We start from the raw sequence: 24,248 nt of genomic DNA on the forward strand, positions 1-24,248 counted from the left end.
AGTGTGATCATGTGATGTATCTGACCCCAGGAATGTGTCAATAAAGTTTCCCCTTCCTGGGACAATGAATTCACAGTGTTCTTATTTCAATTTCCAGGAGTGTATTTGTGTGCGTAAAATTTCACTGTATTATGATAAGCTTGCATACACTGCTACGCACCACGCTTGCACAAGTGCGATCTATGCAGAACGACAGTGACATTGCCACAATAATACGTAATTCCGATGACTGGAACTCAATAAATAGCGTAGCCGATATTGTACCTGCATGAAGAATACAAACGCCAAAACCCATACGGAAGGAGGCGTAGACGAGCACGAACTAACCACATGGGAGGTCACAAGCACGACCACAGATTCCGATACCGAGGGCGGAATCGACACACTAAGTGAACATGACTCAGAAGGGATCAACACGTAAGGGAACCAAACCAACAACACATGACACTGCATGTCATATCACAGTCACTAACAACACAACTGGTAGTTACAATCATGAAACAAACAGACGCCGACACCTCTCTAGTAATAAGATAACGTCACTTGGGAGGGGAGGGCTCTAAGAAATTTTATTCCGGGGCTCCTCTTCCCCAATAACACACTGCGTATTGTTTAAAGTATCTTGCACAAATGCAGTAATGTATTATTCAACTCATTATTTGTAGGTAGAAGTATAGTCTCTTCTCTATTTAAAGCTACAGCCAATGATATATATATATATATATATATATATATATATATATATATATATATATATAATGTATTTTCTGTATTAAGTATGTATAAAACAAAAAATGTCAAGTATTAAGTTATTTAAAGAATAATGCATTCCAGTAGCAACGAACTACATTCTATTTCTAGTAACAAATTTACAACCTCAAGTGTATTCCTCATGCAAAGTTAAAATTCATGTATTCCATGAATCAGATGCTCAATCAGTATTCAATCTCTATAATACCAGATGTATGTATCTAAGGTATCACGTACAATATACCACAACTATCAGCAATAAGACAAACTAACAGCTGCTGAATATCATGTAGTGTACTGACCTGCAACACTCCCAGTAATATGTCAATACACACAAACAAAATAAACATACGTAAGCACAAACCAATTCAGATGAGAACAGCTCGATGTTCTACCGAGACCTTCTCACCTAAAATAGGTAGAAATAGGCTATTTACTTAGTCTATATTACACTTCGTCGGCCGCTGTGGCCGAGCCGGTCTAGGCGCTTTAGTCCGGATCCGCGCTGCTGCTATGGTCCCTGGTTCTAATCCTGCCTCGGGCTTGGATGTGTGTGATGGTTAGTTAGGTTTAAGTAGTTTTAAGTCTAGGGGACTGGTGACCTCAGACGTTAAGTCCCATAGCGCTTAGAGCCATTTGAACCATATATTATACATCGAAATACACCCACCAGGATAGCCGAGAGCGCTAGCGCGCTGCTTCCTGGACTCGGGTGGGCGCGCCGGCCCCGGATCGAATCCGCCTGGCGGATTAACGACGACGGCCGGTGTGCTGGCCAGCCTGGATGTGGTTTTTAGGCGGTTTTCCACATCCTCCTCAGTTACACGACTCGCAGACATCTGAAACACATGCACACCATTTCACGATTTACACTAGATGCAGACAGCTGGGGTTCACTAGTTCTGCTCCAGGGGGTATGGGGTGGCGGCAGGAAGGGCATCCGGCCACCCCTTAAAATTAACCGTGTCAAATCCGTACTTACCCCGCCGACCCTGCGCACAATGCGGGATAAAGGCAGTAGCGAAAGCAGAAGAATAAGATTATACATCCAAATACAGTACGAGGCGCATTCCGAAAGTAAGGTGTGATCGGTCGTGAAATGGAAGCGACAGTGAAAATTCGATAAAGCTTTGTATAGGTGTGTTGGACAGTGTCTCTAGTATGCCCGTTGATCGCGTGTGTCTTTTCAGTTCTGAGAGCACAGTGAGCACGTAAAGATGCCTGGAAAACAGTGTCTCCTTCCAAGTAAGAGAGATTTCACCTGATTTGATGGAGCCCACACAACACAACTGACATGCATCTCCTTCTTCATCACAATCCTCGGACGCACTCTGCAGGGAAAATGAGGACGCCCCTGCAGCGTTTTCGATGGGAAGTGTTCGATCGCCCTCCATACAGCCCGGAATTTGCTCCCTCTGATTTTCATCTCTGCTGACATGAACCGCTGTCTATGAAGTCGACGTTTTGGTACAGACAACGAACGGCAGATCAGCGTAGAGAATCGGCGAAAAGTACAGGCGGTTGCCTTCTACGACGAGGGTATTGGAAAGTCTGTACAACGCTACGACAAATGTCTCAGGCGGAGCGCCGTCTGTGTAGAGACGTTGCTGGAAGGTGTTGCTAACTTTTTCAAATAAAACACTTTTGATTTTCACTGTGGTTTCCATTTCTTGACGTTTGTATTACATAAATTATATTCTCGCCAACTAGGGAGAAGCGAATTACATAGAACCACTTTAACAATTGTTAAACATTCAATTCGCTGTAACCTTAGAGAAATTTTTATATGTTTTTATATTACTTAAAAAGAAGCATTAACAACTGTATACCAGTAAGATTGTAGCAATGAGAAGACTTTGCTGTTGGATTCAGAAGCATCCCACCGTACAGTTCAAGGCGGTGGGTTACTCTGTACTGTTAATGAAATACATGAAATGGATACACCAGTCACAACCAAGTCTTATTCTGAACTGTACATAGTCTGAAAAGTTCAGACGCACGCCTCATTGCTAACCGTAGTCAGTTTATGGCAACCCTTCACCGAAAGTTTACAAATGGATCACTTCTTTTAGAACTGCTCGCTCAAATGTTGCTAGTATCAGTCACACGGAACAAATTGTTCCAAGTTCGGAAGAAAGCAATACCCCATGTGGTAATTAATTATTCAAACGATACTAAAAGTTCTGAATTTCAATCCCGTGCATTAACTCGAATTCTCTTCAATACTTTACGGCACGTGTTAAACATTTTAGTATAGAAAAAATTATATAAATATTATATAATTTTATATAAGTATAATTGTATAAATATAATACACGTTAATATATAAATATGTATAAATTATATAAATAATATATAAATTTTATCTATATAGATAATTATATAATTTTATATATGTTGTTGTTGTGGTCTTCAGAGACTGGTTTAATGCAGCTCTCCATTCTACTCTATCCTGTGCAAGGCTCTTCATCTCCCAGTACCTACTACAACCTACATCCTTCTGAATCCGTTTAGTGTATTCATCTCTTGATCTCGCTCTACGATTTTTACCCTCCACGTTGCCCTCCAATACTAAATTGGTGATCCCTTGATGCCTCAGAATATACCCTACCAACCCATCCCTTCTTCTAGTCAAGTTGTGCCACAAACTCCTCTTCTCCCCAATTCTATTCAATACCTCCTCATTAGTTATGTGATCTACCTATCCAATTTTCAGCATTCTTCTGTAGCACTAAATTTCGAAAGTTTCCATTCTCTTCTTGTCTAAACTATTTATCGTCCATGTTTCACCTCACTTTTATATAAATATTATATAATTTTTAACGGATTACATAGTAATACATCTAATCACTGTGAGACCCAAACTCCGACTCTGAGCTACTTTCTACACAAAATAAGTTTCTACACTACTGGCCATCAAAGTTGCTACACCAAGAAGAAATGCAGATGATAAACGGTTATTCATTGGACAAATATATTATACTAGAACTGACATGTTGGCGAGAATATAATTTATGTAATACAAACGTCAAGAAATGGAAACCACAGTGAAAATCAAAAGTGTTTTATTTGAAATAGTTAGCATCACCTTCCAGCAACGTCTCTACACAGACTCCGCTCCGCCTGAGACGATGCTGTAATTTACCGTCTAGTAAGGTCATCCGAAGACCAGTATCAGTTGCAAAGCGATTTAGAAAAGATTGCTGTATGGTGTGGCAGGTGGCAGTTGACGCTAAATAAAGAAAAGTGTGAGGTGATCCACATACGTTCCAAAAGAAATCCGTTGGAATTCGATTACTCGATACATAGTACAATTCTCAAGGCTGTCAATTCAACTAAGTACCTGGGTGTAAAAATTACGAACAACTTCAGTTGGAAAGAACGCATAGATAATATTGTGGGGAAGGCGAGCCAAAGGTTGCGTTTCATTGGCAGGACACTTGGAAGGTGCAACAAGTCCACTAAAGAGACAGCTTACACTACACTCGTTCGTCCTCTGTTAGAATATTGCTGCGCGGTGTGGGATCCTGACCAGGTGGGAATGACGGAAGACATCGAAAGGGTCCAAAAAAGGGCAGCTCGTTTTGTATTATCACGTAATAGGGGAGAGAGTGTGGCAGATATGATACGCGAGTTGGGATGGAAGTCATTAAAGCAAAGATGTTTTTCGTCGCGGTGAGATCTATTTACGAAATTTCAGTCACCAACTTTCTCTTCCGAATGCGAAAATATTTTGTCGAGCCCAACCTACATAGGTAGGAATGATCATCAAAATAAAATAAGAGAAATCAGAGCTCGAACAGGAAGGTTTAGGTGTTCGTTTTTCCCGCGCGCTGTTCGGGAGTGGATTGTGGTTCGATGAACCCTCTGCCAAGCACTTAAATGTGAATTGCAGAGTAATCTTGTAGATGTAGACATATGATTACATTTTCACGCAATTTGGGTGCATAGATCCTGAGAAATCAGTACCCAGAATAACCACCTCTGGCCGTAATATGGCGTGTACAGGTACAGCTGTCCATGCAACTTCAACACGATACCACAGTTCATCAAGAGTAGTGACTGGCGTATTGTGACAAGCCAGTTGCTCGGCCACCATTGACCAGATCTGGAGAATGTGCTGGCCAGAGCAGCAGTCGAACGTTTTCTGTTTCCAGAAAGGCACGTACAGGACCTGCAACAAGTGTTCGTGCATTATCCTCCTGAAATGTAGGGCTTCGCCGGGATCGAATAAAGGGTAGAGCCACGGGTCGTAACACATCTGAAATGTAACGTCCACCGTTCAAAGTGCCGTCAATGCGAACAAGAGGTGACCGAAACGTGTAACCAATGGCACCCCATACCATCACGCCGGGTGATAAGCCAGTATGGCGATGACGAATATACGCTTGCGGATGCGACCATCGTGATGCTGTAAACAGAACCTGGATTCATCCGAAAAAATGACGTTTTGCCATTCGTGCACCCAGGATCGTCGTTGAGTACACCATCGCAGGTGCTCCTGTCAGTGATGCATCTTCAGGTGTAACCGCAGCCATGGTCTCCGAGCCGATAGCCCATGCTGCTGCAAACGTCGTCGACTGTTCGTGCAGATGGTCTTGCAAACGTCCCCATGTGTTGACTCAGGGATCGAGACGTGGCTGCACGATCCGTTACAGTCATGCGGATAAGATGCCTGTCATCTCGACTGCTAGTGATGCGAGGCCGTTGGGATCCAGCACGGCGTTCCGTATTACTCTCCTGAACCCACCAATTCCATATTCTGCTAACAGTCATTGGATCTCTACCAACGCGAGCAGCAATGTCGCGATTCGATAAACCGCAATCGCGATAGGCTATAATCCGACCTTTATCAAAGTCGAAAACATGATGGTACGCATTTCTCCTCCTTACACGAGGCATCACAACAACGTTTCACCAGGCAACGCTGGTCAACTGCTGTTCGTGTATAAGAAATCGGTTGAAAACTTTCCTGAGGTCAGCACGTTGTAGGTTCAAATGGTTCAAATGGCTCTGAGCACTATGGGACTCAACTGCTGAGGTCATAAGTCACCTAGAACTTAGAACTAGTTAAACCTAACTAACCTAAGGACATCACAAACATCCATGCCCGAGGTAGGATTCGAACCTGCGACCGTAGCGGTCTTTCTGTTCCGGACTGCAGCGCCTTTAACCGCACGGCCACTTCGGCCGGCGCACGTTGTAGGTGTCGCCACCGGCGCCAACCTCGTGTGAATGCTCTGAAAAGCTAGTCATTTGCATATTACAGCATCTTTTTCCTGTCGGTTAAATGTCGCGTCTGTAGCACGTCATGTTCGTGGTGTAGCAATTTTAATGGCCAGTAGTGGAGTTCCCAAGAGACGCGGGAATATGCTAATTTCTGATTGGCAGAGAGACGTCGGAAAGCAGCATCCAACCCGCTGAACCCCGCACGTATATACAGAACCAATCAAAGTTTGTCACTGAATCAAAACAGTAAATTAACATAAATGAATTTAGAAACCAACAAATATAAAATTAATTCCCTTCTAACAAATCTTTTTGCGAAATCATAATCTGATTTCCCTAGTACCGTAAAATGATGAAATAGTTTATAATAAATTTCCCGGTACGAATTTCAGATTCACATTCACACCTCGTAACGAAACACAATAATATTAGTAATTAATAAAGAACTAGAAAATTAAACAAACAAAACCGGAAATAAAATTAACAGTATTCTGAGTGCAGCTCCAACGGTGCCCGCCAGCTAGTGACCTCTATCATATCGCATAGAAACTACATACACTCGGGCCATATGACGCCACTTGTCTTGGGCGTGGACTCCACTGCACGCCTCGTTCGTAGGTCTCCCATCTCAATAGGGACGATGTAGAGGCGCTACGTCTCACTTTGTGCTTCATGCAGTGGCCATAAAGCATTGGTTTACTTTGAATTCTTGACTGAGATGCAAAAGAAGAGACATGAGTGCAACTTAGGCTTCGCGTTTATCAAAGATTTTTGATGCCGACTGCCAAATGTTGGTTCATTGACCAAAATGAAGATTGGATACTGCAGGAGGCAATGATCCCAAGTACCACAGCGCGTTTTGCAGAGACAGGAAAAAGGAGAAAGTTGTGCAAGTACTTGGCACACACAGTCGCCTGACGCTAATCCTGTTGTAAATGTGTGGTCTTACATCAAAAAGAGTCTGCAAGTGCGAGGTGCCGGGGCAAGCAGTGTATTTAACACTAAATTCTTCTAGAATCTACATGTGTAAATGATGCTCTAAGCCCCCCCTATTCTAACTCCGACTTTTGCTGTTGCACATGGATTAAAAAATATACGCGAACTGACTGTAATCAACCCTGCAAGTGGAGTAGAAAAGAGTTTGGCACCTGCTATAATTTAATTTGATAAATAAGTTAAATAAAGGAAGGTTTCATTAACGTAGTGAGAAATGATGGGTTGCTCTACCGATTAACAGAATGAAAGTTCTGTCCAAAATTACAATATGATTTATTAAGACTAAACACAAAATAATAAACAAAAACACATGAAACATTTGTAATACATCAAATTGGCTCAAATTGGATACTCAAACAAACGCTGTGAAGGTGAAGTTGTCCCTAAACTACACTCCTGGAAATGGAAAAAAGAACACATTGACACCGGTGTGTCAGACCCACCATACTTGCTCCGGACACTGCGAGAGGGCTGTACAAGCAATGATCACACGCACGGCACAGCGGACACACCAGGAACCGCGGTGTTGGCCGTCGAATGGCGCTAGCTGCGCAGCATTTGTGCACCGCCACCGTCAGTGTCAGCCAGTTTGCCGTGGCATACGGAGCTCCATCGCAGTCTTTAACACTGGTAGCATGCCGCGACAGCGTGGACGTGAACCGTATGTGCAGTTGACGGACTTTGAGCGAGGGCGTATAGTGGGCATGCGGGAGGCCGGGTGGACGTACCGCCGAATTGCTCAACACGTGGGGCTTGAGGTCTCCACAGTACATCGATGTTGTCGCCAGTGGTCGGCGGAAGGTGCACGTGCCCGTCGACCTGGGACCGGACCGCAGCGACGCACGGATGCACGCCAAGACCGTAGAATCCTACGCAGTGCCGTAGGGGACCGCACCGCCACTTTCCAGCAAATTAGGGACACTGTTGCTCCTGGGGTATCGGCGAGGACCATTCGCAACCGTCTCCATGAAGCTGGGCTACGGTCCCGCACACCGTTAGGCCGTCTTCCGCTCACGCCCCAACATCGTGCAGCCCGCCTCCAGTGGTGTCGCGACAGGCGTGAATGGAGGGACGAATGGAGACGTGTCGTCTTCAGCGATGAGAGTCGCTTCTGCCTTGGTGCCAATGATGGTCGTATGCGTGTTTGGCGCCGTGCAGGTGAGCGCCACAATCAGGACTGCATACGACCGAGGCACACAGGGCCAACACCCGGCATCATGGTGTGGGGAGCGATCTCCTACACTGGCCGTACACCACTGGTGATCGTCGAGGGGACACTGAATAGTGCACGGTACATCCAAACCGTCATCGAACCCATCGTTCTACCATTCCTAGACCGGCAAGGGAACTTGCTGTTCCAACAGGACAATGCACGTCCGCATGTATCCCGTGCCACCCAACGTGCTCTAGAAGGTGTAAGTCAACTACCCTGGCCAGCAAGATCTCCGGATCTGTCCCCCATTGAGCATGTTTGGGACTGGATGAAGCGCCGTCTCACGCGGTCTGCACGTCCAGCACGAACGCTGGTCCAACTGAGGCGCCAGGTGGAAATGGCAAGGCAAGCCGTTCCACAGGACTACATCCAGCATCTCTACGATCGTCTCCATGGGAGAATAGCAGCCTGCATTGCTGCGAAAGGTGGATATACACTGTACTAGTGCCGACATTGTGCATGCTCTGTTGCCTGTGTCTATGTGCCTGTGGTTCTGTCAGTGTGATCATGTGATGTATCTGACCCCAGGAATGTGTCAATAAAGTTTCCCCTTCCTGGGACAATGAATTCACGGTGTTCTTATTTCAATTTCCAGGAGTGTAGATTGTGAGGTTTATGACGAAGTGGTATGTGGAGCCAATTCCTTGCCACTCAAATCTTAAGAGAGACACACAGCTAACCCAACATTAATTGCTGCTACTCAAGACAGAACAAAGTTAGAAAAAGACGAACAGGCGCGCTCTGCTGAGCTGTGATTATCACCTAGGAAAATCCCTATCTGCCAGTGCTGCGGACATACGTTACCAAACTGTCTTCTTAACTGCCAGAACACGATCTGTCGTACCGGAGGCGATGGCTGGTTGCTTCGACGTCCTCGACCGAAAAGCGAGAGCCGACCAGACAAGAGCACCCGTACAGGCCGAACACACAACATTCCCGCCCCCACGACAGTGGCCGTGGTTAAACGTTCCAATCAGCAACTCGGAAACCGGCGGAAAATTCCACTCCATTGACGGAGCACTACCATTCCACCAATGGAGATTCTTGGCGCCAATTTCTGCGCTGATTTTGCTACGTCACGGAGCTATGCCCTGAGAAAGCCAATCACAGTTACTATTTTGCAGAAAGCGCGGGAATTTTCCCGCCACAACTGCCTGGGTACACAAGTCATTCCCACGCCTCGCTGGTAGCCCGCCAGAAAGTGTTTTCGCTAAGTTTCTGCGAAGTAACGGAACATCTAGCCCAGCCACTACTTCAGGCCCCTGCGGGCTTGTCTTCTGACAATGTCGGCGTCTGGAAAGCATTCACTCGAGTCCCTCACACTCGTCGGCTTAACCCTCTCGAGATCGGCAGGGCCCGCCTGTCACCGGACCACCTGGGTGACGAGAGACGCTGCGTGGGAAGTCCGCGTGTGAAGGAATAGCAACTTTTCACCGCATGCAATTAGAGACGAAAATCGTAAGATAGAAATATGAGAGGGGGCTCAGGCCACCTCTCACAAGGACAAAAGTCTTCACTTTAAAACGGCTGTCAACACAGATTCGTCGCATTTTATCTCTTCCGCGTGAACACACGGAAAATCTGGTTTCAAGAGTGCCTCGTACATGCCAAGCAATCATCGACGTTGCGGGCCACTGGACGTATTATTACACGAGCCTCCAGCGCGATTGACGCTACGAGAGTTGCCCATCTTCAGTTATTTGGACCTGCGATGCACCTTGCGGAGTTCCTCCAGCCATTAATTAGTTAGGTTCTGCTGATGCACCTGGAGAGCATTGTAGACTGGATTGCCACAGGATTTTTCTTTTGTTCATATATGATGTATATATGTGTTTTTGTGTCTTGTCAAATACATTTTTCTTCTGATTAACACGATCTGGATCTTCTTTAACAGACTATATAAACATTTATGCCGGCCGGAGTGGCCGTGCGGTTCTAGGCGCTAAAGTCTGGAACCATGATAACAGGCAACTTACGAAGAGATAATTCAACGTGAACGATAAGCAGTTCAGACAAAATGAGAATAGAAGCTTTTGGAACGTGATTCTATAGAAGAATGCTGAAAGTCAGGTGGGTAGATTGATCAACAGATCAAAAGATACTGAATCGAATTGGAGTAAAAATATATTTATGGCACAACGTGACAAAAAGGAGTGATCACTTGATAGGGGGCGTCAAGAAATTGTCTGTTTAGTAAAGGAAGGAAATGTGAGGAATGAAAAACATAGAGAGAAACCAAGAGTTGAATATGACAAGTAGGTTCAAATGGGTGTAGCTTTGGGGGTTACACAGAGAGGCAAAGGACTGCACAGGATAATCCATGGCTGATGGCTGCATAAGACCAGCCTTTCGATTAAAGAGCTCAACAGACAACGAATAGGAGTCGAATTCCTTTCTTGCTGACCACTTGGTAGATCTACAAGGCCTTTAATAACCAAAAGAAGTATTATTTCTTTTTGTTCTGCATTCAGGTTAAGTAATATTTTTTTGAAGGACAACATTTTCACTTTTGGTTACTAGCTTATTTTCAGAACCACGTAATATGTATATGGCTAACCATCTAGGGTCTTAAGAAGCCGTTTCAGTTGTTTTGACTCTTTTTATCATCAGATGCCAGCTGGTTTCGTAGCACTGAAAGCGACATCCTCAGGTGACACGTAACTCATACGAGGAAGGTAATCTGGAACATGGACTCCAACATTCGTTGTCAGACCAGACTACCAATCACTAAAGGCCGTACGACAATCAACCAAAATCAGCCGGACGCAGAGATCCAAGTCCAAAAAGATCGATGGAACCACAACTCTGCATGCAAATTCCTGGAACATGGGACATAACCGTGTACTGAGAAATACCGACCACTGATCCCTTATGACTTAGTTACATGTCACCTGAGGATTTTGTTTTTAGTGTCACGAAAACGGTTGTGATGTGATAATTATGTCCCCAAGACATAAATGTTTGGTTCAAATGGCTCTGAGCTCTACGCGAATTAACTTCTGAGGTCATCAGTCGCCTAAAACTTATAACTAATTAAACCTAACTAACCTAAGGACATCACACACATCCATGCCCGAGGCAGGATTCGAACCTGCGACCGTAGCGGCAGCACGGTTCCAGACTTTAGCGCCTAGAACCGCACGGCCACTCCGGCCGGCATAAATGTTTATATAGTCAAAGAAGATCCAGATCGTGTTAATCAGAAGAAAAATGTATTTGACAAGACACAAAAACACATATAAACATCATATATGAACAAAAGAAAAATCCTGTGGCAATCCAGTCTACAGTGCTCTCCAGGTGCATCAGCAGAACCTAACTAATTAATGGCTGGAGGAACTCCGCAAGGTGCATCGCAGGCCCAAATAACTGAAGATGGGCAGCTCTCGTAGCGTCAATCGCGCTGGAGGCTCGTGTACAGCATCTAGCTACCTATAGAATCCGTACCACCAGAAAACTTACTTAATGATTAATAAAATGAGTAGATGACGGTCTGACACTCCACTCCTTTTCACGTTTGTCAGACATCAGCGAAAACACCCTGTGAGAGCGTTAGCATCACTAGAATCAGTGACTGGGGTTAGGAATGGACCCTTATTCTCGGACAGAGAACATTGGTGATTAGCTGTAAAATTGGTTTATTCCTATTTTGCTGTTAAAGAAGCACACGAGTTTACATAGATTGTGACATGACAATTTCATTACGTCCTGTTGAGCAGAAATAACACTGAACACAGCAATATCAGATTTAAATAGAAGGTTCTCTACAAGATTTTTCTTACTTATACACAGTGAAGTTGGCCGATATTACGTCAAATCATCCGAGTCCGGCTCTAAGTTCGAAACTATTTAGGATGACAATCAAGTCTACGGAGATGGTTAGTTTTTGTAACAAGATATGCAAAATATTACTCAAGGCTGCTTCAGTCCACAGTGGATGCAAGCTGGTGAACCAACAAGTTTACGCCTCTGCCAGTGGCATTTACCTTTAGCTGCGATGTGCTGTCAGCTGCATGGCTACTGTCGCCCTCTGAAAATCCTATAAAAAGCTAATCAAAATATTTACTGATTTTATCAGCTGAAACTGTCCAGTGTTTCTCATTATGCGAGAAAATATGCACTCATCCCTAGTGTGGAAAATATGGCGACATACACGTGCAAGAACGATTAACTAAGTAGCTGTTTCATTTCTCCACTGTCGGAGATCAACGACTTTTCAGCTAATTTCTAGCTGAATGTCAAAGCGAAAGCAGTGTTCACATAAAATTCATCTTTTGGCGTCGTACAGAGCGTGATGGCCCTGTTCTATACTTGACGCTGGTTCAGAGGAGAGTCCTCGAAGTTTTCTGTCTTGTGTCAATCGTAGCAAACTGTCCCCCACCTGTGTCCTTTCGTGCTTCACGTCAGACCAATGGGAGCGTTCCTTTCATCTTGTGGAAACTACCCCTGCCAATCGCAAAGGGCCTACCTTTAAACTGCGTCGAAATATCGCCCCTTTTTACTCTTTCTGAGTTTATTTCAGCCAATTGGACATTTTGTGCCCGCTCCTGACGCCATCACGAGCATACCATGGGCATTTCATGTGATCAGCTGCGTTGCTGGTCTGTTCGTAGCCATCTCGAAATACCCCAACGCAGTTTTCTAAAGAATTTCTCCAACACAAGTAGCGCTGCACCGCTACCTGCTCACCTTGATGTATCGCCCAGCATGTTCGTAGTCCCTCTCGCCGCAGGTCACCAACCCCTTTTAGGACCATTCCATTGTACTCGGGCCGTGATGGCTCAACTCGCTTCTCCCCCAAACTAAAATGTTTCTTCCAGCAGCTTTTTTCACCCTTTGCTCATTGAAATGCAGGATTTGATTTTGGCATATTAACAACATCGAATCGAGTGTCATCCCTTTGCATTACATACTGTGCGTTTTGATAGGCAAATCTGCTCATTATTGCTGAAGTACGTCAGCTGACATACAGGAGTGCATCATAAAAACTTCACACCTTGACTCTGATTCCTCCGTCTTTTTCTCTGCAATCTCTTCTTTTCGGCACAAGCTGTAACAACTTCAAAATACAATATATCTCTATTTCTTGTTTCCTTTTTAAAACTTTCTCTACTGTGCAATTCTATTGTTTTAGAGCTTGCACTTTTCTTGGTTGTAGTTATCCCTATCTCCTTCTTCTAAACAGTACACATTTATATTAATTTCTCTCTCTATCTTACTCTTCCTTATTAAAATCATCCCTGTGTTAAACTCACATCCCTCTGTCTTCATCCTTCCAAGAAATAACATGTTTCTCACTTTCCTTAATAGTTCAATTCTCTCTCTTAATTCTTATCTCCTAACAATCTTTTATACCTATTTAATATCAACTTGTGGTACCTTCCACAAATCATAAATGTTCACCGTCTGCGACGGAACGAACTAAAAATGAATATTTCCTTCCTACCTAAGTCTTTATACACCTGATTTCTTGGCTTCCTTTCGTCCACAAAAAAATCAACTTCTTTCTACTTTACACTACATTTTAAGAGAGAATTTACTATTATTTCGTCAAACACCCACAGGCTAATCTCTATCTTTCTCCTTGCTTTCTACTCTTTCCCCATAACACATTTCGTTTGCAGAAGAGTTACTTTAGTTCTTACTTTATTGTTCTTCCTCCTAAAGTATCTTTTTGATATACTGAGAAAGTTAACAGTTTCACTTTTTTGAGATACGTAGAAATTATAAATTTTTATTTGTATGCATTTTCTTAGCTTCCCTACTCTTTGACTTCCAGATTTTGCTCTTATTGGAATCTGGATATTTGATACATGTAATTTTTCCTGTGGAGTTAATATTTACTGTTTTACTCTTTATACACTTTCAAGTGACTCACATGCTGCAGGCTCAATGATTTTCCTGTTTTTGGGTTAATCAATTCGACTGCATTATCGTGAACCACTGTACTTACTTCCATAGGGCCTTTATATACCGAAAAGAATCTACGACTTTGATGTTTTTTCTTGCTAGAGAGATGATGGGTTTTCACAAGTACCTTTTGTCCTAGTGAAAATACTCGTTAGGTTGCCGTTTTGTCCGCTCGGTTCTTTCTATTTAACGCCGCAGCCTTCAAATTGCTCAAACCAATTTTACTACATGTTGCACTCTGGGTACTGGTGTGAATTTAATTATTTTCCGGATAGGTTCTTGTCCTGCATACATCACTGACTTTTGTATCAATACTGGTGTTACCAATGGTGTAATATCCTCTTGGCATAGCATTTCTCTCTCGGTTTCATGTAAATGAACTACATCCTCCACAGTTTGGTCATCATCAGTTTTTGTACAGCTGCCTACATTCCTGTACCGGTTCGTCTCGCGTGTGTTGTCCTGCTGAAGTCGGATTCCCCCAAACTTTCTGTGTTCTATGCGTTGTAGTACCACCCGACTAATTTGGGTTTTTTGGTGGAAAACTTCCAAACTTTCCTGCTTCGTTGGCATGATGATCATATCGTGAATTATAGTTACCACCGTAATATCTGGAACCAAAGCCATTGTTGTAGTTCCGCGGCTCACCAAAACCGTAGTTATTCTTTGACCTGTGTGAGTTGCCAAAACCCTAACTATTATTATCCCATGGGCGATTACTATTCTTCCCATAACTTCATTGGGGACATTTGTATCAGTTCCCAATCACTGTATGGAGTTTCTAAACACAGATTATTTTTCGCAATTTTTTTCAAAAAATCTAACTGGCTTTTTTCTCCCGAATTTTCATTTGGCTCTAATCACTGTGGAACTTAACATCTGAGGTCATCAGTTCCCTAAACATAGAACTACTTAAACCTATCTAACCTAAGGACATCACACACATCCATGCCCGAGGCAGGATTCGAACCTGCGACCGTAGCAGCAGCGCTGTTCCACTCGGCCACAGCGGCTGGCCCCGAATTTTCAAGCCAGCCGTAGTGGCCGTCCGGTTCTAGGCGCTACAGTCTGGAACCTGGCGACCGCTACAGTCGCAGGTTTGAATCCTGCCTCTGGCATGGATGTGTGATGTCCTTAGGTTAGTTAGGTTTAATTAGTTGTAAGTTCTAGGCGACTGATGACCTCAGAAGTTAAGTCGCATAGTGCTCAGAGCCATTTGAAAGGAATTTTCAAATGAAGTCTTCTGTAAAAATTCATATTTTATCCTATTTTGGGTTTCCGCGGACCAGTATCGCTCCAAGAATGCAGATTTAAGCTGTTCTTACGACTGACAGGTTGCAGCGAATCTTTGCATCGTTTTCGCTATTGCGCCTTCCATATGACCACAGATGAAATCAAGCTTATGGCTAAGCTGCCAATGTTCTGGTAACCCGATCTGGAATAGATGTATAAACGTGCGTGGGTGTAAGCCGTTCCCGTTTTCTTTGTAATGTTGGAATTTTCTGACTGTCAAAAACTGATCATTGTCAAATTTTTCTATTGCACCATATGACGTTTCTGTTTTCGCAATATTTTCCGTTCCCTTCAATTCCGTCATGTTTTTCTTTATTCGTCCTACCACATTTGGATCTTGAGACGACATATTTGAGTCCCATCTAGCATCGCGTCTACGCAGTGGTGTGTATTATCTAAACCGTACCGGACTGGAAGACACGTTTAAATTTCCCATTACTGGATCAGTGTTTTGTCTTTGTACTTGCTCCATATTGACCTGCGGTATACGGTCCGTCGTACTGTAACTCGTAAATTTAGACTATGGTACGTGTGGCGCAGTAAACTGCTCTGTTATCGCGTCATTTGCGGACGTTCGAAGGGTCGGCTGCCGCTCTGTTGGTATGCGCGCAGTTTATCGCTTCTCGCACCATTGTCTGCTGTGAACGCACGTTACCTGCTTCGCTCACCTGTCTCAACTGAACTCCTGCTATTTGCTCCTGTTTCGGATCGGAAAGTACTGATGCAACATCCTGTGGACATACAAGAGAAATCTCATTACTTTTTTGTGTTCCCGCAACTGACACGGAAGATTGCATAACGGACTTGGTTACCTCTGGATTCTTTTCCACCACTACGTCAGTTGATAATACCGATTCAGTCACCTCACTATTGCTTTCTGTACTGTTCTCAATACACTGCTTCAGTTGTGTACGAAGCTGTTGATACTGCTGCTTATTTTTCGAGACGATATTTACAATGCGTGTATCGAATCTTCTTAACGTGGCTCGCGTAATACGTTTTGTGACAACGAGTTCTTCTAAAATTTGTTGCGCCTTACCAGACGCTTTATGTGCTAAATTATCAACTGTTTAGTTGATAAAAGACACTGCATCCTGCACTTGGTCAATAACAGTACGCATCTTTTTCCGATCGGCCATAAGCTATTGAATTAGTTCGCACGAGTCTCTCGCCTCTGTTCATTAACTTCCGTTCGCAACTTTTGCTGATCTTTGTGGAGTTTTTCGAACCCAGCATTAGTTTCAAATCTGAGACCATTTAATGCAGCATTTGTTTCTGTTTTTAAGTCTTCTAACCCTGCATTTGTTTATGTTTTTAATTTCACCGTTTCGGTTTTTAAACTCGCGGTTTGGTTGTTTAAATTCGCCGTTTCGGTTTTTGAATTCACCGTTTCAGTTTTTATGTCTGCTAACTCTGCATTTGTTTCTGTTTTTAAGTCTGCTAACCATACTCTCATCGTTTCACTTGTCTGCTTGACAACAACAGCGAGTTGCTTCATTCAACATTGCGAATACACCACCAGACTCTTCGCCATCGTCATCTGTCACCATTTGGTGGAAAATTTTGCCGTTCGTGTCTTTCACATTACGTCTCACCGACTTCTGTGCATAGTTCTGACGCACTTACACACATTTTTTCCGTAGGAAGCTGTCCCGTTTGATTCAGAATTACAACATTTCGTTCAACGTATCGAAGTTGCACATCCTCTGATTCTGTTTCTGAACCACTAGATCCGCCATCTGTTCGGTTTTGTGCGGTCTCAGCTTGAGACACCGATCGGGAAACTGCCACCATTCCCTCTGCATTGTCACTTCGTTCGGTTTCGTGACTTGCATTCGATACATTTTATTGTAAGTCATTTTCTATCTTACTAAGATCTTCAGTTTGGCCTATGTGTGAAGATCAACGTCCGTTCGCCATCTCAGACCGTCTAACTAACCTCTAGTAGTGGGGCAACCAGTGTACGATGACATGCTGCATTGTTGCCAAATTTATTCAAGATGGCGGCAATGCCCTCATCCAAGATTGCGTGTGGCATGTAGACTTGGAAACAGCGCATGACGTCATCCAAATGGCGGCTTTTTGCGGGAAAATAGGCCAATTGTGCTATGTCCACTAACCTAACCCCCAGAAAAAATGGCGGAAATTTTGAATTTTGGCGGGAAAATAGGTCAATTGGGCTACGTCCACTAACCTAACCCTCCAGAAAAAATTGGCGCCAAATTCAAATTCCAACAAGATAATGCATGCAAAACTGTACTTGTCTTTATTATTACGCATTATTATTGATTATCATTTATTAACATTCATTATCACTTATTATTATTTATATCATGCACGTATGTATGTAGTCCAACTGTGTTAATTCATACCCCTGCCACCAGAGAGCGCCGCCGTGACGTCATTCAAGATGGCCGATTTTGGTGGGAAGAAAGCCAGTTGTGCTACCTTCACTGAACTACCGTTACCGTTCTCCTGCACATTCAGTCTTTGCTGAGCTGTCGTTATCAAACCATCACCATGTGTTCGATCATTGAGATGAACGTGGGTGATAGAGCAGCTTTCAATAACTGCATTTCATGTAGACATTCGAGGGAGGACTGTAGCCACAGTTCACTACATGGGGTGTGGAAGCGTATGAGGAGCAGTGTCGGAGGAATAAGTACAAGAATTCTGTTCAGCATATTTCGCTAATGCAGAGAGATGGAGCCAGGATCAATCCCGTAACCAACATATGCTCATGCGAAAACTGCAGACATATTTACCATCAAGCATTCACTCTTGCAAAACGCAAGAGACACCCAGTTGATGTCAAATCACTTTGGTCTAAACATATTCGTATACTACGTATATACCATTGAAGACCATCCTGCAGAATGTGTTCAATCGATGAGTTATTGGTGTTTGGCCATGATGAGTTTAGAAGCTGTGTAGTTTGCAAGCATAGAGCTGAGGACTGCCTCCATAGCCTCCTACATGTGGAATGGAAGCGCTCATTAATGCTCGAACACATGAACAAAAATACTGTCCTCCAAATAAATTCTTTTCAGCGAGATGCTATAAAAATGCATTACTCATCTCATGGAAACGTCTGCTACTGTTGGAACTCCTTGCCTTTTCTAAAGCCTACATATAAGCTCTCAGCCAACAAGAGACGACTGCCTCTCATCCAGCAGAGCGAAGAACTGATCTAGTTCACGAGTTCACCGCTAGAGTACACTTCGATAGGTCACGTGGTCATATGAGTGTGTAATTCAATGGGTTAATATTTCCTTTCTTGAATATTGGAGTGCCACCCTGGCACAGTGGTCGAGACAACTGCACGAATTATGCTAGCACGCGTCTCTCCTCGATCAAAATTTTCACTGCGGCTCCTTACAAACGAACATAATTGGCAAGACTCTCCCTGAGCTGGAATAGTACCTCAGCATCGATTGTAAATGGGGGACCCAGCCTGAAACCCAGGTGCAGGTACTGACACAATTTCAGAAACTTACTGGTCTTATACAGACATGATTTTATGAAGATAGTCTGAAGGGCGAGTGAAAATCTGTACTACGTCGGGGAATCGAAGCGGGGTCTCCTGCTTACATAAAATCATATCTGTACGAGGCCAGTAAAGTATCTGATATTGTGTTACTTAATTTTTATTATTTCATTGATTATTAAATTAAATAAATCTTTACAAAATCTCTAAAGTAATTATGAATAAAATTTTGAAATAATGACCTAAAACGTAATCTTTGCGAGATCGTAGAGCCGCGGCCGTGTCGGGACATGAGGTTGTTTGCAGCATCACAAATAATCACAGGGATAGGGCGACGACATCTGGAACACCATGGACTTTCAGCATGGCGCCCACTATTATGGCGCCCCTTCACAGATCAGCAGCCAGGCGCCCCGACAGTGATTCGCCCATCGAAAACACTGGGCACAAGGAGCGCCACCACAGTGGGTTTTCAGGTGAGTCCTGCATCAGTTTACAGCATCTACATCTCTATTTACATCTACACACATACACCGCAAGCCACCGTATGGTGCGCGGTGGACGGTATCCTATACCACTGCTAGTCGCCCGCTGCCCGTCTCAACCCGCAGACACAGGAGGAGAAAAAAGATCGCCTATCTTTCTTCGCACTAACTCCAATTTCTCGCATCTTGTCCTCGAAGTCCCCAAGCGAAATGCATATTAGCATCTTTCCACAGACACTTCTACAATTACCCGTTCTCCAAACTGTACCAACAGTGCTCATCGAAAAGAAAGCCGCAATCCCTGGAGGGAATGCAGCGTTCTCCAGTAAATCTCACCTGTCCCTGAAGAACCCACGGAAACACTTGCGTGTTGTTAGAGTCTACCGGTAACAAGTCTACTGCTTCGATACCTCCCTTCAATTCGACCGGGTGAGGACCCCAAACACTCGAGCACTACTCAGTGTATGGTGTTTAATAATTATGTACAATAATTGTGTGTTATTTATGGTTGTTCAAAAAGCTGAAAAACTTACTAGAGGTTAAGTGAACATTTTAGAGACTTTGACACAATATTTGGAACCGGCAGCAGTCGAACAAGGAAACTGACAAGTGTGTGACATTGGTTACTTTTCTGCCCAACGTGAGAAGGTCGATGACCAGCTTAGTTTGGGCAGCAGCAGTCAGCACCTCGACAGATCAACGACCGAGGAGACGGGCTGTGCTTCCAAGGATAACAACGACCAGTGCTGTTCGCACATCGGTGATCAGTGTTCCAGGAACTGTCAGCGTTTTGAACTCAACGTACGTGACGTATCTGGCAAAGCGGAGGCGACACAGGGGATGCCCGACCACACCAGCATAAAGGAAAAACAACGGAAAGCCGGCATGTGTGTCTACATTGGTCACGTTTCGGCCCAACGTGAGAAGCATAGATCAACGACCGAAGGGTCAGTCGCCGTCCTAGGAACTTCGCAACATTGGCAGAAGTACCGAATAAATAACTCCGACAAACGAGCGTGAGGGGGCCTTTTGAGGTGGTTCTTTGGAAGGTCCTTGAAGTGTAGAAAGAAGACACAATGAAACGACGCCTGGACGGTCGGACTGATGGTTAGTCACCCTGCTCGACAAAAAATCTACATCTACACCTACATACATACTCCACAATCCACCATAGGTGTGTGGCGGAGGGTATCTCGTATCACAACTAACATCTTCTCTCCCTGTTCCACTCCCAAACAGAACGAGGGAAAAATGACCGCCTATATGCCTCTGTACGAGCCCTAATCTCTCTTATCTTATCTTGGTGGTCTTTCTGCAAAATATAAGTTGGCGGCAGTAAAATTGTACTGCAGTCAGCCTCAAATGCTGGTTCTCTAAATTTCTTCAGTAGCGACTCACGAAAAGAACGCCTGCTTTCCTCCAGAGACTTCCACCCGAGTTCCTGAAGCATTTCCGTAACACTGGCATGATGGTCAAGCCTACCAGTAACAAATCTAGCAGCCCGCCTCTGAAGTGTTTCTATGTCCTCCCTCAATCCGACCTGATAGGGATCCCAAACGCTCGAGCAGTACTCAAGAATAGGTCGTATTAGTGTTTTATAAGTGGTCTCCTTTACAGATGAACCACATCTTCCCAAAATTCTACCAATGAACCGAAGGCGACTTTCCGCCTTCCCCACAACTGCCATTACATGCTTGTCCCACTTCATATCACTCTGCAGTGTTACGCCCAAATATTTAATAGACGTGACTGTGTCAAGCGCTACATTACTAATGGAGTATTCAAACATCGCGGGATTCTTTTTCCTATTCATCTGCATTAATTTACATTTATCTATATTTAGAGTTAGCTGATGTCGGTACCGCGCCAATAGGTCAACGCAGAAGATGCCATCCGATATGTTACCAGAGAGAAATTCGTGTGGCACTTAGCCAGGTGGATGGTGCCGACGAAAGGACTGCGGCCTCGCCAAATGGGTCACCTGTGAACTTAGTGGCTGATGAACTCCGCCAGAAGACGCTGAACCTGAGGGTCGCTGGTTCGGTTCCGGGACGGAGCACTCCACGTCACGCCATAGCCGCTTGTTAATATGCAATGAACGAATTCACAAGATGGAGGCCATGCTGCCGCCGCAGAGAGTCATGGGGGCGGTACTGAGGGAAGAATTGGCTGTCGGCGAGCCGCTGCAGCACGAGTCGTCGCCGCATCAGTTGTCGCCGGAATCTTCACGCTACGGCTCCGCCGCTCCGCAGCCACGAGGAATTGAGCCTATCAGTCTGTTTGCTTAAAGGGTCTTATGTCTGAATAAATGACTGTTAGTGGAACCACCAATGTTTCATTTCACTCACAACTCACCCACTGGGCCCACTCCACTGCCCACAAAGAGTCGCCTCCTCCCCGCCATCCCTGACAAAATAATGATCTTTGCTCCCCTTTGTCACTGACGCTCAAAATCTATAGTCATTAAATCCTGACCCACTGCATGAACAATAGGACGCGCTTGCGTCCCATGTGCGGTCTCCCTCATAGATGAAACACACCTGACCAAAACTTTCCCAAACAACCTACGTCGACAACTCGCCTTCCCTAGCACAATCCTCGCGTGCTCGCTCCATTTCACATCTCCCCCAAACGTTACCCTCGGATGGACGTACCAGTGTGTGGAGGGATTCATCATTGACGTCGTCATATGTCCCCAGTACCAGACGAAGTGCTACAGTGTGTCATTATGTACACAGCGCGATCACTTCTGCTTTACGTTGTCGGTAAATTGAACAACAGCCATTATACAGGTTGTCTGTCTTAAAGTTCAGACAACTAAAAGTTACGAAAACGACGCATCGAACGGAAAACATACTCTAGGTGAAAAGTTAATATTAGTAAAGGTGACTGCGTCTCTGCTACGACTGACAACCTTCTAATCACTTCTATTATGTGGCCAGGGTGAACGTTGTATTTTTATGTGGGGACCTACCATTTTTGTTTCATATTGGGATTGTATGAGGAAAAATACGAACGGTTTACTCAAACCATTGTTTTCCATTCATGGCAGACGGCCCTGTAACCGACAGATAACAAGTGTGCCAGTGTTTGTAATTAAGAACCGACGAGCTTCATTCTATATATCATTTACGATGTAAATGTAAACCTTTGTCTCGAATGGAAAACAGTCCACTGCTAAACTAAACTTAACTCCGTCCGAACACGCCATGAAGGCCCAACGGTACCGACCGGCCGCCGTGTCATCCTCAGGCCACAGGCGTCACTGGATGCGGATATGGAGGGGCAAGTGGCCAGCATACCGCTCTCCCTGTCATATCTCAGTTTGCCTCACAAGGGCTGAGTGCACCCCGCTTGCCAACAGCGCTCGACATACCGGATGGTCACCCATCCAAGTGCTAGCCCAACCCAACAACGCTTAACTTCGGTGATCTGACGAAACCCGGTGTTGCCACTGCGGCAAGGCCGTTGGCGAAAACTGCCCACAGTTGCACTAAATTAAGTTTATTTTAAACCCTGACCATCGTTTCTGCTATAATAATATAGCCTTCTTCAGAAGTCCTAAAAATGATCAAAATAACATCGAGACCAGTGATACAATCTACCCATAAAGTTCAAAATTAGGTAACTGATAACATATTACTTACATACACAGTAACAAATGAAAAAGTCTTAGCCCAGCGGCTGCGTCAAGAGCAATAAAATAACTTCAACAGACATAAGCCTGTTTCGATCATAAATAAAATTACATATGGCATCGTATGTCCTCCGCCACTACCTCTGTTATACTGTGCGCACGGCTGTCAAATGTGCTGCATACCGGGCACCATAGGTGGCGCTCGCCACAGTGAGCTACGTCGACCGTCTGTCAGGCAACTAGTTAATATGTACGACAATAAATTAATACCAAGCCTACGTGTGCAAATGACGGACCATATACTATTAATACGAATGTCCAACAGATGAAATACTGTTGCATACGACATTAGAGAGGTAGAACATTAACAATTTCATGTAACAAAGTTTGCCGTATTACTATTTGATGCATGATTCAGAAACGAGACACTCATACGCAAATATAACTTCAGCTTATAGGGCTAATTCCACCAGCCGACCGTAGTCGTTGTACATGGCCACACTACCAATGATTGACATTATTTCTACGATTAGCACCCCAGTGCATGAGTGCGGTAACGTGGTACAAGATGACAAAGGGCACATTAACATATCAAGGGCACATTAACATATCTGTCTCAACATAAACCACTGTTAACATAAAAGCAGCTCATGATTCTGTATGAAAAATTCCTAGTGGGGCATTGTCCTAAAACATTAGTTTATCTCAAAAGATAACCATACAAACATATAGCACTCATGCACTAGGGTCCTGGTCGTAGAAATAATGTCAATCATTGGTAATGTGGGTATGTACGACGACTACGGTCGGCTGGTAGAATTACCCCTATAAGCTATTAGAGCGTATAATGTAAGCTGAAGTTATATTTGTTGTGACTTGGCGAGACAGCCAAGCCACTAGGAGGTAGCCCGAAAGGCACGCGTTTAAGCTCACGCAGGCTGTCGTGAGGTCTGGAACAGATAAAGTAATTGAGACTAGCAAATAAAGTACGTAGCTGCTGGAATACTTAACTTTAATCCATAATTGGTGAACATCGGTCTGACAGTATATGCATCACAAGATAAATAGCAAATGATAATGGCGCCTTGCTATGTCGTAGCAAATGACGTAGCTGATAGCTATGCTAACTATCGTCTCGGCAAATGAGAGCGTAATTTGTCAGTGAACCATCGCTAGCAAAGTCGGCTGTACAACTGGGGCGAGTGCTAGGAAGTCTCTCTAGACCTGCCGTGTGGCGGCGCTCGGTCT

At 44.2% G+C, this 24,248-nt stretch overlaps 1 pseudogene; it reads right to left on the minus strand.

Annotated features, from left to right (window-relative positions):
• Positions 1-22,718: 22,718 nt before the first annotated feature.
• On the minus strand, positions 22,719-22,836 carry LOC124722258 (annotated as a pseudogene).
• Positions 22,837-24,248: the final 1,412 nt, after the last annotated feature.

The sequence above is a fragment of the Schistocerca piceifrons genome, chromosome 1, assembly GCF_021461385.2.
Source record: "Schistocerca piceifrons isolate TAMUIC-IGC-003096 chromosome 1, iqSchPice1.1, whole genome shotgun sequence".
Taxonomy (NCBI): domain Eukaryota; kingdom Metazoa; phylum Arthropoda; class Insecta; order Orthoptera; family Acrididae; genus Schistocerca; species Schistocerca piceifrons.